Source organism: Onychomys torridus, chromosome X (genome assembly GCF_903995425.1).
Source record: "Onychomys torridus chromosome X, mOncTor1.1, whole genome shotgun sequence".
Taxonomy (NCBI): Eukaryota; Metazoa; Chordata; class Mammalia; order Rodentia; family Cricetidae; genus Onychomys; species Onychomys torridus.
Window position 1 is genome coordinate 19,765,636 of NC_050466.1, and position 17,609 is coordinate 19,783,244.

Genomic DNA, 17,609 nt, shown 5'->3' on the forward strand with positions numbered 1-17,609 from the left:
CTCATAACCTTAGTAATGCATAGACATGTCTTTTCTGACATGTGCATTTACAATTCTTGAAATAAGAACTTTTGGGGAATAGCACAAAATCTTGAGACAATATCATGTTCATTGTCTAATGACTCAACTCAACTAGTAGTTAACTTTTCTAAGTTATCTTCAATACATGCACCTTATATTCACAATTAATGCCCTTAGAGAGCTGGTAGTAATCAAGTAACTCGGGCTGTTGGTAACTGATTAAAATGAAGCTCAGCAATTTTGTTAGTAAGCTCAGGATCAACCAGGATACTATTCTTCAACATAAACAAAATTCTTAATCTCATTGAGATTCATCTGGGCTTTGGATATGGACTGTGCACTCATGGGCTCTATGTGACTACTCTGTGTACCCCAGGGTGGCTGTGAATATGAACCAACACAACACTGTAAATGGAGTCAAAACATTAGAGGATATTCTTGCATTTTTACAATGTGATTGAACATGATTTTGGTAGATGATAATGTTGTTTCTCAGTGACAAAAGGTGAGATGTGCCTCACCATGAGATATCCTGGTATCCTGGCTAACTGCAGAGCTTCAGACTTGCCAATATCTGTAACTAATTGTATCTGTCTATTCCTTCTTATAAGTTGGTATATGTCTTTCACTTTTTCTAGTCTTCTGGCTTTTTGAAGTACCTTAAAAATAAACTAAAGTTGTGCTTTAAAAGTACTGTATCGTGTATCTAGAAGTAGGTTATTGTCATATAAAAATGTGACATTGCCTTGGGAACATGTGGTTGATAGAGAGATTAGAAAGGTCTTGAAGAGATTATTGGTGAAAGGATTATAGGCCTTGATGGGGGTACCAATATGGGTTCAAGAAAAGGAAGGAAACTGTAATTGAAAAACAGGATGTAGTAGAGATTTAAAATTTAAATTCTATCAAAACTATCATTCATGGTTATGTGAACAAGTAGAAAAACTGGCTTATGCATGGATGATTCAGGGTGAGTATTTCCAGGTGAGATTGTAAGATCTTCATCTATAGTTTTTGCTAAGTGTCATAGGCATGTTTATAAAAATGCAAGCTGAAGAACAAATTGTTAAGTTTTCACACAAAAATTTTAAGAACTTAAACTAATATTTGTTTGGTTTGGTTTGGTTTGGAAATAAAACTTTGCTGTTCTTAGTTTTATGAAAAGAATGTTATCAAAATAAGAAAATGTATTTTTTGTGTGAAATTAAAGAGATCATGAATTCACTTTCTAATAAACACTCATGAAGTGAACATATGTCCAGTATAGAATGGGAATAGATACCTCATGTAGTAATTCTAGATTTCATCAGTATCTGGTAGTGAAAAACTGAAAAAGCGGAAGAGAAACCTTGGGACTTGTGGCTTAAGAGGAACTGTGAGGGAAGGAGAGACTCCTGGGCAACACCGATGTTCATTAACTAGGTATGTTCAGTAAAATGTGCAGAGGAGACAGAGACCAAAGGAAAGGGAAGGAGAGAGAACAGTAGAAGGAACACAAGTGCTTAAGCACATCCTTGGGCATGAACGCTAACAACACAGTTTTTACTCTCCTCCTGCTTGGGAGGATTCCACGAGGATTTATATTCCTTTTGCTGAGCTTTGGGGACTGGGGCAGTAACTAGTGGATCTGCTTATATCCATGAAAAAGCTACAATGTAACTAAGGGCTTAACTTTATAAATCGTTAGTATGTAGAATCACATCATGAATTTGTCCCATTAAAAATGTTGGTATGTTTTTACAGTTAATTTTTTTTCTTATTTTTTAAGACAGGGTTTCTCTGAGTAGCAATGGCTGTCCTGGAACTCAATTTGAAGATCAGGCTGGCCTTGAACTCAGAGATCCACCTGCCTCTGCCTCCCAGGTGCTGGGATTAAAGGCAAGAGCCACCATGCCCTGCTTTAATTTTTTGTCCTTTGAGAATTTCATACATGTACATAATGCATTTTGTTGAAATCCATCCCGATTCTTCCTTCCTTTTCCTCCCCTCTCTCTCCACTTTACAAACTATAACTTAATGTGCTCTTTAACCAAAATAGCCTAATGAGAGTGCTTAGTGCCACCTGCATATACATGTCTATAAGACCATCTCCTGGAACATGGCTAGTCTCACAGTGGCAACATCCCTGAAGAAAAATGCCTTTTCTTGGCTAATGCTGGAGTTCATAATCCTTCTCCAATTCATGCTAGGGTTTTGTTTGAGACTTGGGATGAGGACATATGATTTTTAGAGACACAAAATACTATTAGAAGCCAGGTAAGGAAATAATTACAGTTCATTGAGATGGAATTTGGAGAGAATAGTATATATATTGTAAAAGACACATGAATTGGAAATTGAGAGATGGCTAAAGTTTGCCAGACAAAAATGAAGTGGTGTAGGTAGAAACAAATTAGAGGAAAATAGGAAAACATGGCTAGGATTAAATCCTGAATGCTAGGATTAAAGCAATGCAACTCCATACCAGGCAAAACAAATTTAAACATTTGTTTTAAGGGAGGAAATGACATTATCAGATTTGTATTTCAGAAACATTATTTTAGCCATAGATTGGAGAATTCATTGAATAATATGAGACTACACACAGACAGACCTACTTAGAAGCAGTTATAATAACCGGGGTGAGAGATGATCATACCTTGAGTTGTGAGAGAAAGAGAATATAAATAGGAAAGAGCAGACATAGACCGTTGAGGAAGAATTTAAATATTGAGACATCTTTGATATATATTTTTTACCTTCAGTAAGATATTTCTGTTTGTTTGATTACTTGTTTGGAAAATAATGTGTTTATAAAGACGTGAAAATATGGCTAAATGAAAAATAGATGTGCAGTTTTACATGTAAAACTTGATTTCATACATCCTGATCTGAAATTTTTGTTCTTGTTTTATCAGATTTGTTATACATCCACCTCAAGATCACACTACAGCTCTGTTTCAGTCCTTCAGCTATTTCCCCTTGTTCAGTATTAATTAATGACTAATAATAGTTTCTAAAATGCTTCACAATTTAGATCTACAATTTAAGCACTATATTTTATCAATCTCAATTCCCTCTCTGTTTTTATTACAGTCACTGGAACTCTAAAAAATTCCTTATTTTTTTACCATTATGTGTATATTTTTTATTTTATTTATATTTTTATTTTTTACCAATATGTGTATATTTTGCATTCTATATGAAACATGCTTCCCTGACTCTTAAGTTAACTCATATATCATTCAAAATTCATCATAAAAATCACACCTTCTCTAAACTGTCTGAACACTTTTTCTAAGTACTTCCTTCTCCGAGTATAATGAGGTAAGGGCCTTGGTTCGTTTAGCTATTTTATTACTGAGCTAGAACTGAAAGCTTCTTCTACAAGGACTAGCTTTCATAGTATTAGCATAATCCCAACTACATTATAACTATATGTCCTTATAGCAATAGATAGTATAGTACTCACCACTTATCGGTAATGAGATTTCTCTTTGCAAGAGATAGAAACCATTACAGAAAACCACAATGAACCAAATTGCAGAGTTGTGGAGCCTGGTCCCAACTGATACACTTACAAAACACTCCCACACATAAAGCTCAGGATCATTGCAAAAGAGGAGATGAAAGACTATAAGAGCCAGAGGACCAAGGTATTTGCTGTGAGATTGTATTTCATAATAATACCATAAGCTACACTCAATGTTTCATAAGAATGAGTACCTAAACATGAGCTGAAGAAGGACAACAGCAGTAAACATGCAAAAGTGGATGGGGGAAATTTCACAAGGATTGAACTCTATACAAATAACTACAGACAACTAAGGAATGCTGAGAGCAGGAAAAATAGTCTTCCCCAAACAGCCCTGAAATATGCACATAGTAACATCATTATATAGACTGATCAGGTTGTGCTTATATATTTTGCAATATGTGTGTGTGTGTGTGTGTGTGTGTGTGTGTGTGTACAAACATATCATTTATTGTGTGTATGTGGGTAAGTATAAATGTTTACACACACACACACACATATATACATATGCAACAAGTGATGAAAAAGAGGCCATGATTTTGAAAGAGGGGTATAAGGGAGGATTTAAAGGGAGGAAAGGGAAGGGGAAATGATGTAATTATATTATGATCTAAAGAAATATAATAATTTCAAAATAATCTATAGGGTAGTGGCAGGTGAGATAACATGTAAAAATGATTGGTTATTCCCATCACATGTGCCACTATTGTACCAGTATCTGGCAGACAGGGTAAAACTAATTACTTTTCTCCTCTGGTAGTGTTCACAGTACATCCTGCATTATGAACACTAGTCACTAAGTGTTAACCTTATAGTTAGTCACCTGCTTGATTTCTCTGTGTCAGATGATGCAAATCAATTATGTCTTCAGCAATAGGGCCTTGCAGAGACTGACAACACACACACAAGACCTGCATATGTTCAAACCAGACAAAATCCTAGCACTGAGAAGGGAGAAAAGACACAAATTCCTATTTGTAATTAATACCGTCTGTAAAATGGAGTATCACTTTTCTTCAATGGAGTGTCACTAAGTATATCAACCACAGTCAAGGGCATGCCCCTTGCCTAGAAGTAGTTCAACAAAGCAAAACTGATTCCATGCTTTTTGTGTATATGTGGTTTTTGTTTTGTTTTCCTTGTTCATCTGTTTTGATATTCATTTTTTGCTGTTTTTCCTGCTTTTCTGAGAGGGGGCTCATAAAGTTGGTTGGGAAGTGATATGGAATGTGAGGAGGCTCTGGGAGGAGTTGAGGGTAAAAATACAATCAAAATACATTGTGCTAAAATTATTTCAAATTTTAAACTCTATTTAATTTAGTATAGACATTGTTGGTATTTGACAGCTTCTAACATTTCTATTTTCTTACATTGTCACTTAAAAATAGAGAGAGATTTTTTTAATAAATAGTTTTTTCTTTATTATTATGTGTTTTAAATTTTATACATCAGCCATGGGTTCCCCTGGCCTCCCCCCTCCCGCCCCCACCCCCACCTTCCCCCCACCCCCTCCCCTCCATTCCCATGTCCTCCAGGATCAAGGCACCCCTGGGGATTCATTTAAACCTGGTAGATTCAGTACAGGCAGGTCCTGTCACCTCCTTCCAGACTGAGCAAAGTGTCCCTGTGTAAGCCCAAGGACCTGGATGACAGTGGGAGTAATGAAGGGCAAGATTTGTGGGAAAGAACGCTTAGGGGATCAAGAGATCCCAGCTGGATCAAGAACAGAAAGGGAGAATGAGGAATAACAGACCATGATAAGTGAAGACCACATGAGAACAGGAATAGGCAGAGTGCTCAAGAGGTCCCCAGAAATCCACAATGATATATCCTCTGTACTCTGCTGGCAATGGTCGAGAGAAAGCCTGATCTGACCTAATCTGGGGATCAGATGGCCAAACACCCTAACAGTCGTCTTGGAACTCTCATCCAATAACTGATGGAAGTGGACACAGAGATCCTCAGCCAGGCCCCAGGTGGAGCTCCAGGTGTCCAACTGTTGAGAAAGAGGAGGGTCTGAAAGAGCGTGAATTGTTGAATCCAAGATTGCAAAAATCACAGGGATAAATAGCCAAATGAATTGTGAACAAATAGCACATGAATTGTGAACCAAAGGCTGTGGAGCCCCCAGCTGGATCAGGCCCTCTGGATAAGTCAGACCATGGAATAGCTTGATCTCTTTGGGAGGCATCCAGTCTGTGAGACCAGGACCTGTCCTTAGTGCATGAGCTGGCTGTTAGAGAGAGATATTTAAAACATATTTAAAGCACATATGATTTGCATCTCTTTTTGTGAAAAGGACAACTTATATATGAAGTGATAAACCTTCCTTGAGATCCTTTAAGGGAAAAGTAGAATGCTACAGAAGAGAAATATTTCTCAAAGTTTGGTTTCTTGACATTACAATATAACATGCTATTCTATACTCTTTCACAGTCTTGAATCTAGCATTGTTCATTTTCATTATACTTGAGATATTTTAAAATGTATTTCTAAAGATCAATATTTTAATGTGTGGTTTTTATTCTTTTAAAATTTTTTCTGCTTACATATATACACAAATGTTAGTATATAAATACAACCTTCTGAGATCATTTAGTGTTGCTCTTATGTACATGAGTTTTTACGAGTTCCCATTTGTTACTGGAAAAAAAATTATGAGGCTCATCCCTGAGTAATACTGGTTCTCCCTTTCTCAGCAACAATTAATTGACTGTAGCTCTTCATTTAGGCATGAGATCTTCTGAGATTTCCCCCACCCACGTTAATATGACAATTGGTAATGTTGTACAGCCATTCTTTGGGCAACCATATTATTGAGATTCCACAGGTTTAGGTTTCCTACCATAAATAGGAGACACTCTCTCACAGCAGATATTCTGGTCTTTCTTCTTTTAGAATCTGTCTGCACAGAATATCCTTACAGTTTTCTCATATTTTGTACTTTTTCTGGTTACTGATAGTTCCCTTTTTGTATAGAAATGTTTTAATTTCATGTAGTTTCACTTATTGATTGTTGAAATTGTTTCCTGTAATATCAGAGTCCTGTTCTAAAAGTCCCTCCCTATACTTTCAGTCTTGGAGTGTGTTCCCTATCCTCGAAAATGTACAAAAATCGATTCAATGTATATCAATATCTAGATTTCAAATCATAGTTCCATTTAAGAACCAGTCGCTTTTCTTCCTTCATTTCTCTCATTGCTGCCTACTCTACCTCTCCCTGGATGCAGGTTGCACTTTCCTTTTCCGAATTTAGGAGTGTTCACAAGTATACTTTATCTCTACATATGTGGGTTATTTTTTGGATTTTGTTTTATTTTTTGTTTGTTTCGTTTTAGTATTTGATGTTGCAAGTGAAATGCTTTTATATAAGTACCAAAGGCAGGATTTGAAGCTACTACTGAACTTCCAAAGGCAAGAAATTACAAGGTGACATCCATTTTTTTCCCTCAGTCTGTGCTTTTGCAAAACATACATGTCAGTCAATGTTACCCTTCAACACATTCAAATCTATATATTTTGGGGAAAATCTGTTCAATAACATAACCAAGTTATCACAGTCAAATTATCATGCTCCAAAAGACCACAGAGTTGTGACTTTTTTTTACAGGTGACTGAGTATGAAAGACCATCCAATTCAATACCTGCTATACTACAAAGAGCAACTATTTTTAAGTCATACAAGAGCACAGCTGTGATTTTCCCAGTCAACTACTTCAACCAGACTACGGTGACACCTTTTCCACAGGCATTAATCTTGCACAAATGAATACTGGTCAATCAGAACTTCATAGAATGCCAGCTGGTTAAATTGGAGCAATTTCTGACTTTGAGGGACACACCTGGATGTACAGGTGGAGAGCCACTGTCAGAATCCCAATAGAAAGTGACAGTGAAAACAGCCAATAAAATATTGGAGTGGGATCAACTGATTTTGTTTCTTGCAAATGAGTTTTTATTTAAAGGAGTGGGGTGTTGGTCAGATCCTCCAGATACCTACTATATGCTTGTATTTAAAGAATCATTGACATGTAGTTGTTAAGACATATTTTATGGGGTAATGATTTAGAATCACAGTACAGAAAAGACAAGTTAATTTCAACTCATGTATCAACCCTGACAGAAAAGAACAGAGAAGGCTCTAAGGATTTGAGCCAGCAAGTCAACAAGAATGCTAGAGCTTTTTCCTACTGAGCAATGAGACTTCTGGAACAGAGGCAGCCTACACCTGCTGTGCCCTTTGCAAATTCTTGGCCGGACTGTCTTGATAGTAATACAATGACTGTTCTCTTAGGATGTCACTCTTGGTGGTGGTTCATTCTGCAGCAAGACAAAGACAGATGTAACAAGTGATCAGTGGGGCCACTACTCCTTACACTACTCTCAGAAGGACCTTGGTGTCCTAGAAAACGTCACTACATTTTCTCTGAACAGAGAAGACAAGATGGCTGCTGGTTTGATGGTTGCACACACTATAGCTCTTTCTTAAAGAATATTCCTGTATATAAGAGCAAGCTTATGGTTTTGAGATATCAGAAGCAGGAACTACCTGCTGCTATCACCAGCATTCCCCAAATATCTCTGATACTAGACTCCTCTTGGCATACCACATAAAACATCCCCAAAGAAAGCTCCTGTAACAATCTGGAGCACTGGGCTACAATACTTTAAATTCACTTAGCTAAAGTCTCCAATGCTGGCCAGTTATTTTGTTGGTGAGGCCTTTCACTCAAGACAGCCTCAGAAGAGCAGTTAATAGCAGCCAGGTTAGGATGGGAAAGCTCCACCACCTGCGTGCAATGCTTATAACAGAAGAACTGCACTTTGAGCTGAGGAAAGGAATGGTGAGCATTGGATAGGACCTTGTACATCCACATCCCTGTAAAGAGTGTGCAGAACCCACTTCCAGATCCACTATCAGAAAGTTGGAAATGTTATGATCAAATGAGGCTACATTGCTACACAGCTTAATCATGCCGTTGAGTTCTATAGCCTTAGTTTTGTCCCTCAAGGCTGCCCTGCAGGCTGCATTGGCATTCTCTATAGCTAATTGCTTGACCACAATATTTTCTAAACCATCTTCTCCCAGGATTCTAGCAGCCAGGCAATGAACTGGGCATAAGGTTCACTGTTGCCTTGGACTATTTTAGACAGGGAGGTGGTGGCTGCCCCTGTCGCAGGCACAGCCCGCCAGGCCGCCAGCGCCACTTGGGCCATCTGTGCCAGAAGCCCTGCTGGGAGTTTCCGTTGTTTTTCCTCTGTGGCATATTTGCCTCTCCCTGTAATCTTGTCAGAGGTCCATGAAGACATCTGAGGACTTTTCTTATTTATGATGGCCTGTGTTTCAGCCCTGTCTATAAACTCAGCCTTCCAGGTTAAAAATTGGCTCCAAGTTAGCACTGACTGAACCACCTTATTCCATTCATGAGGCAACAGATTACCCCCTTGCCCCAGCCCTTCAAGAATTGAAATTGTGAAGGGCGCATTAATACCATAATTTTTTACTGCTGAGTGTAAATCCTTTAGATGTTTTATTTTTAGTTTCTTATATATAACTTGGTCAGTGCCATCACCCTCTTGTTCCTCCACCGGGTCCTCCTCCTCTCCCTTGGAGGACAAGGACCTCTGTTCTACAACCTCAGTATCTCTGTCAGCACCCTGAGTGGTATCTGCCTGTTCCCCTGTGTCCTGGGATTGAGTGCCAGAGCGGGTCATTACTGGGAAAGAGAGGGACACTGTTTAAGTAATTTGTTGATGTCTTTTCCAACCTTATTCCAAGTTAGTGGGTGAATCCCTGGGCCATTAATTACCAGACAAGGGCACTTCTCCTCCACAAAACAAAAGAATTTTACCAGATCCTTTTTCTTAACTCTTAGTCCTCTCTCCCTGAGATTGCCCTTCATTTCTTTAATAAAAAGAACCTCTTTTGATAATCCTTTGCCCATGGCTATGGGACAACTGTGCTTACCTCAAGACTCTCCCAGGTTGCACAAGTGATGCGGTCAGGGCGTCTCTACCTTGCTTCTCTACCTTGCGTTGTCAGGAGCTCCATCTATCCATCCTCCAGTAGGTCACTGTGCCTTGGGCCCCATGTTGAGGTGCCACTTGACCCGTCCTGCAGGCCAGGTTATTAGGTCAGACCCGAGGAGGCACCACCTGAAAGACCAATGGGGGTGAGAGAGGAAGGAGACCAGGTGCATAAAGAAAGACAGAGACAATCTGAGTCGCGTCAAGGTCTCATTTATTGCAAAGTGAAGCAAGCTTATATACTGGTGGATATGAGGGGAAGGGAGGGAGATGGAAATATTGTTAGAAAAGGTTTCAGGACGAGGTTTCTTTGGTCCAGTGCTCAAGCAACCGATCAATCAATTAGGAAAGGGTTAGGGAGAGGTCTCTTTGGTCCGATGCTTTGAACAACTGATCAATCAAACATACTCCAGGAAGTTTAATCTAAAAGTACACTTTGTGGTTTTTCCCGGAATGATTGTTTTTGCAATTCAATGGGTGCAGTTATGCCAGATCATCCAAGCAAGAAAAGTCAAGGCACAGCTATCCAATTTTTGGTTCCCTACATCAGCTGAATGGATACTGTGGGTAATGTTAGGAAATAGTATGGATCCACGAACTTTGATTTAGCTAAAATCTGAAACAGACTTTTAAAATAAGTTGATTTTCTACACTAAAAATGGAAAACCATACTGACATTCTTTCATGGCAGATTACTGGATAGCACTAAGGAACAAACTTCAGATTTTCCTCAGTCATTCTAATTTTCATGGTATTTATAAATTTTAATTTGTAGTCATTTGTGTGTAAGGTTGTATGGCTCAAGTGTAGACAACTATAAGATAAGTAAGTAGTGTTTCATGCAAATTTGTAATTTTTTTATTTTATTATTTCACAGTATATGGGTATTTTGCCTGCATGCATGTCTGTGTACCACATGTCTGATATGCCCATAGAGTCTAGAAGACAGTGTTGGATCACTGCAAATTGGAGTTACAAATGGTGAGGAGCTACTAATTGTGTAGTGGGCATTGAACCCCAGTCCTCTGGAAGAGCATGCAATGCTGTTAACTTCTGAGCAGTCTCTCCAGCCAATATATATATGTTTTATAAGCTCCTGTAAACACTTTTTACTCTGACATGCACATGAGAATATATCATATATCAACACTACTAAAATAAATCTAAATGAAACTACCCACAACAAGAAATAGAACTTTGTAAATAGCTCAAAAATTATCCTTATCTTAGGTTGTGCCCCTTTCCAGTTAAAATACCAACCAACTCTGGAAATAATCTTTTAAATTTTTTTATTTCTTTGTATACCAGTTTTAATAATTCTATGAAAATTGCATACAAGGTATTTGTGAACCCCTACTCCTCCCATAACTTCCCTGATCAACTCCCTATCTTGCCCCCCAAAATTCAAGTGCTCTTTTTTTTAAATAAGCCATTGTTTTAATAACAGTAAATTTATACTAAATATATATTCATAAGGATTTGGTCACACTTTTGAGTGTGGGCAATCTATGTGGAATGAATATTAATCATAGTTTTATGATAATAATTTTCTTAAATATCTTTCTATAGTTAACCATCCATACTTGCATCCATAAACAATGCAATTAAATTTTGATTGGTCTTAGACTTCAGGAAAATAGAATTATATCTTTTGGATTCTATGTCTGTCATGGTTAGTTTTTTTTTTTTTTTTTTTTTTTTTTTGCCACACTGACACAAGCTAGACTCATCTGAGAAGAGGGGACCTCAGCTGAGAAAATATCTCCATCAGATCGGGTCTTAGGAAAGCCTGTGGGGTATTTTCATGATTAATAGTTAATGTGAGAGGCTCTAGCCCACTGTGGTTGATGACACCTCTAGATGGTCCTGGGTTCTATAAGAAAACAGGATGAGCAAGCCAAAAGGAGCAAGCCAGTAAGCAGCACTCTTCCGTGGTCTCTGAATCAGCTCCTGCCCTCAGATTTTCTCCTTTATTGAGTTTCTCCCTTGGTTTTCCTCAGTGATGAACAGTCATAGGGACATGTATGCCAAATAAGCCCTTTGTTCCCTATGGTCATGGTCTTGACCACATCAACAGAAAGCAAATTGTGATAATGCTTTTACATGTGTGTGTCTTTGTGTAGGTGTGTGCTTAGACTTTATAAATATTTATAAGTACAACAGAAGGTATGTACCAATCAAAGTATACTCTTGAATATTTTAAATTTTAGGATCAATTTAATTTTTTAATTTATTTATTTTTCCTTGTGGTGATTTGAAAGAAGCAGACTCACATGATATATTTTCTATGATATTCATCACCTTCTAGGTAAAAGCAACAAGAAAAGCACATCTGGATTTGAGTAAGTTGGGTTTATAAACTCACTATAGCAAGTTAACATTCACAGCATAAGGAACTGTATTTCCATCTCATTTTCCATTTTTTTGAATTGATACCCTGAGATTCTCCTAAGCTACTTTCCCTAACATAAACCAACATGCACACACACACACACACACACACACACACACACACACACACACACATACAAGAGAGAGGCGGGGGAGGGAGGGAGGGAGGGAGAAGGAGAAGAGAAAGAAAAATGTTTTGCATAGTTAATTAGTTGTCAAGTAAACCTGGTTTTAAAATCCAATGTGACATTACCATTGAACCACTCTGAATTGGAGCTTTGCAGTTTTGAAAATAAGTTTATATTAGTAACTCACAGATGAAATTTAAACACTTTTTAATAAAAGGCTGTAATGTACATTGAACACAGTTCAAGAAATGACAGCTCTCATTTTTATTATTTACCATTATTTTTATAATTATTAAGTTATGTCCCTAGCCTATGCTCTTATTAAGAAATAGAGTAGGCATGCTGCATGGCCTTTAGCCAACAATAGCAGATGATATTCTGAAAAGGATTTTTGGTCAAGGTTTACATGTTACTAAGTTGGGTTTGATTCTACAAACACTAAAGGCTAATCTTATGGTTGTATAGATTCCTTTGAGAATTTCATCTTATCTCTGTAATAAACAGTGTTGGGTAGTATTTTATTTAAAACTGAGATTTGAATAATTTTTATCCATAGAAACAAATGTCATAGTAAGGATATGAAGAGTTTGCCTTAGTTGCCTGCTGATATGATTTTATCTCTGAAAATCAGAAGAGTAGCAGCCTAAATGATATCCTATCTGAATCATAAAAAATATTTGAATAATCATATAGTAAAAAAAATGTTTCAACCAATGCAGTTTCTATGGTACTCTTCTGCAAATTATGTACTCACATAAATATAAAAATTGACATAGAATTTTAAAATGTGTCAATTCAAGAAAGTAAACATTCTACAATAGGATTGTGAATGCCTATAGTTAGAGATGATAGTGAAATCTGAGACACTCCTTCCCTTACTTACCTGAAGGAAAGTTAGCAGGCAAAATTGCTACATCAAGACAAGATAATGGGAAATACAACACATAGATTGTATAAAGCAAGTGTTCCCAGTGAAAGGACCATTATAAATAACTATCTGAATTTCACCCAGTGATAGGCTCTGTTACTACTCAAACTTTGCTATTAGTTTTATTACTTCACTAGAGATCACAGGAAAACATAAAGCATTTGAAAATGTTTCTAACTTGAAAGATATAGGCAACAGAAAAAAATAAAACCTCTTAGGAAAACATGGTATGCTTAGAACAGAGAAAAATAATATCAAAACTACAATTAATATCCTTACTCAGAACACATAACTAAGAAATCTTCCTAGAGCTAAACAAGATATTAAAACATGTTAGTAATTTTATTCAATCAGTAGAAATAAGGGCATATAAAATTGAGGCAAACTGCCAAAGTACAGAGTAAAATTAGGATAATCAGAAATAAAGATCAAAGAAGTTAGGAAATTATTAGCTTACTTTAGGATGTGTGACATTGTAATAATGGCATTTTCTGAAAGAGAAAATATAATGTAAAAATGATTTCTCTGAAAGAGAAAAAGGATCAAAGAAGTGATTGAAAGTTATTTTACAATTCAAAAAGTCTTTGTTACATTTCTATTGCTGTGAAAAGACACCATGACCAAGTCAACATATAAAGCATTTAATTAGGGGGTCACAGATACATGGGGTTAGAGTCCATGACTACCATGGCCAGGATCAAAGCAGCATGAATGCATGACACTGGAGCAGAAGCTGAGAGCCTACAACAAGGTAGCATTGGAGCAGTTGCTAAAATCTTACACCCTGGTTTTTAAGTTGGAGGCAGAGAGAGAGGGGGAACTAACCAGGAATGTCATGGGTTTTAAAATCTCAATGGCCACCTGCAGAGATATACCTTCTAATCATTCCTAAACAGTTTCATCAACTGAGGACCAACTATTCAAATATATGAGCCTATGGGGTCATTCTCATTCAAAAATACCACAAAAGGTATGAGTTTCTGAAAGATAACTTGTAAAGAATGGAAGGCATCAAGATTATAGGAACACTAGACTCCAGAGAGTTGGAAGCAAACACTGCCAGTCTGAAGCAGGAGGCTAGAGAGTAGTAGCAAAGGTATCTCCAAGTAAGATATTAAAAGGTTACTAAAAGGATGTTTATATATTGGGAACACATTTTTGCTTCTAGGGTACTAGTTGTAAATTAAGTCAAAAATAGTCACAAGGCAGTTTCTGGAAAATGAAATATTGTACAAGAAAGTCTAGGCCATGATCACCAATCTGTGTCTCCAATGTGAATATAATTTAATCATATCAGTAAAGCCATATTAATGAAGTTTTGTGGCAAATTTCATAAATGACCTTACATGAGTCTGTTATTTTTTAATAATTCCTTTAATAATTAATTGAAACATACAATGTCACCCAAGAAGTTTAGTTTAGAATTTATCCTATTCTAGCTCAATGTGGGTGTCACAAACTTATAATTACCACACTTAGGACCTTGAAGTAGAAGAATGATAAGGATTCTAGGCCAGCTTGTGCTACAGGGCATGACTACCACAAATATTATAGACACACACAAACATACAAACACACATGTGTTTTCCGTTGTGAGAAACCACACTTTTTTGCCATAGAGAACAAATCACTAGAATCTTCTGGTCAATATGGTTTAGGGTGATTTTATCTTTTTAAATAAATATTCATGCTCCATATCATTTCTACATAACAGATTTCTCTGTGTCTGTCTTTGTTTAAGAGAACAGCAGTTATCTTCTAGCTTAGTGTTAGTTTGTTATTTTTCCATATAATCAATAGAATTTCATTTAGAGTAGTTTGTCATTGTAATTTGATGAGATTGAATTGGAAATGCCAGCAAAGGAACTGTTAAAAGCATATGTAAATAGAAAGTACCATTTGCATATTTAAGCACTACAAACCAGGATATATAAACATAGGCTTTCTTTTCAATATCAATTTGCATAAAATTTGAGCCACCAACAATCTATTTATGTACAGAGTATAGAGCTGGTAATCCCAGGAAAATTCTGAGTGCTTATTCTTTGGTCCCAGTGAAGAAATTAGCTAGAATACACACACTTGAATTTTTGTGTTGATATATGGAAATATGAATTTTTATTACACAAAAACTAATTTACTATTCTAGTATTAACACAAGAGACATAGACAAGAGCAAAACCTTTTCAACTCTAGGGACATATCAAGTCACAGCTGTGAATTTGCACTGACTAGGGCTAACCTCAAAGGTACATACAGCCAATCATTTTTCTATTGATACAAAACACAGCTCAAATCACAAAGAGTGTAAGAGAGTTTACACTGAGCAAAAGAGGAAGCAGACCCAGACTCAGGTTGACCCAAATTACCTACTTCAATAAGGTAGTAGCTACATAAACTTTTTATAGTCACAAAACAAAAGTCATTTACCAAGGTATTTATCAAGTATGTTGGCAAGGACATCAGGTAGGAGGCTTATAGGAAAGCAGAGAAATCTTTCCTAGATACTTCAGATGCTATCTAATGACATTTTTAACTTGTAGGTTTATGATCTTCTAAGAAAATATTCCAAAAGTTTTACTTGGTAATTACAAGAATATTAGGTTAGATATAGGGAAAGCCAATAAATGGCTAAGAGGACTCAAGGTAACTCAGATTATTTGATTTGTTTGGGGACATTTGAACTCTAGTCACAAAGTCCTAATCATTCAATCCCTTCTGGTATCTTCTTCAACACAGACGTAGCAATTTTCTTGGGAACGTCATTTCACATTACCTACTTCATATGATTCCACAAACTTACTCCAGCAGTCTTTATCTCAGCAACTCAGGAAAAAACCCACAACTAGTTCAGTAATAAATATTTCTTTTCATTTACTATATATAATTTTTAAAATCATTTTGAAACTGAGAAAGGTTTGAAAATTATTTCCAATTGTGAATGATCTCATAAGATATATTTCTTCTGAGATGACCCATGGATCATGTAAGATGAGACTGTGAGTATAGCCTATGATAGGTTACAATGAAGTGGAAGGACGGCCAAAATGGATGAAAGAAAACAGAGACTAGGATCAAGGGAGACAGCTTAGTCATTAAAGCACTTGCATTCAAACAAGAAGACCTAGGTTTGTATCACCAGAACCCATGTAAATTCTGGATTAGCATAGATGCCCACCTGTAATTCCAGCCTCCAATGTGGGTGGCAGGAAACCCTGGAGGAGCCGGGCCATCTATTGTAATAGAAGAAGACTCCAGGATCAATTTGGACCCTCTACACCCTCTTGTACATGCACATACAAGTTTGCCAAAACACTTAAGGCCATGCTTGCACATCCTCACACACTGCAAATATATACATGTGAAAAAAAAGAGAGAAAAAAATTCTGGGGGCATGAATAATTTTGTCTGTTTTGTGATTTTTGTTTGTAGTTCTATTTGAAGATTATCTCAAAATAAAAGTATAATATAGACTGTGGCTATATACATCACAAGGCACATGCAACTATACAAATCTATATCAAATGGCAGTGACCTATTAATACTATCTGGACAGTTTTTGGGTAGCTGCAAATAAATATATTGTCGATCATCAAGAAACTTCTTAGTTATGTTATATTGTTCAGGTTCTTATTCTGTAATCTCAACACACACCTTGCAAACATTCTCTGACTCCTACCTATTCCCCACATCCCAAAGATACTATTTGAATGGACTAAACCTATCTTTACTTGAAACACTTCTATGTTTATGCTGCGGGATCTATCACATCCAGACCATGTGTGTGCACTATGCAAGAACTGTACCACTGAGCCATTCCCCTACAACACTAGCAATGCATGCACATGTACAACAAGCAAACAAATCAGTCCTATACTAACTCCTTAAGATACGTTGTTGCTTCTTTCCCTTCATAATTCAAATTGCACACATTCTTTCAAGTTCAGAGAAGTGTGATTTTTTTCTTTAAAGCAAGCAAAGTGACAAATGAAATACTCTCTTGCCTCATTCACTGCCACCTTCAGTTATATAAGTTCTTGCACTTCCTATGGGAAACAATTATGTATTTGGTATGGGAAATAAATATGTATCTCACTCTGATAGCCTCCATAGCTATGGCAATTTGGGTTTTCAAAAACATCATGAGTCTTAAACACCCTGTCCTAATTGCTCTGTAAATACATTCACATCTTTCAGAATACATGTTGACAATAGAGGCTTGGAAAATAAGTCTATAATGTTCATAACAATGGATGACCAAGAATACTAATTTTTCTGCCTCTCTGAACTCAAATATCTAACAAAGTTTTAAATGCTGCTTTATTTGAGTATTTCTTGTGATTTCCAATCATCCTACTCTACCTTTGATGTTTTCCTCTTACCCAAGAGCTTCACAGCACTCAAGAAGCAGAAGCAGAAGGATCTCTGTGAGTTCAAGACCAGCATGGTGTACATAGCAATGTCAAGGACTGCCACATCTTAAAACAGCAGTGTCTCAGTTATGTCTTCTAATTGTTAATGAAATGTCTGGAAGCCTCAACCTCAGAGCAGACTGTTCATTCTTTCTCTTTGCTTGGAAAAGTGTCTCCCTTAAGGATCC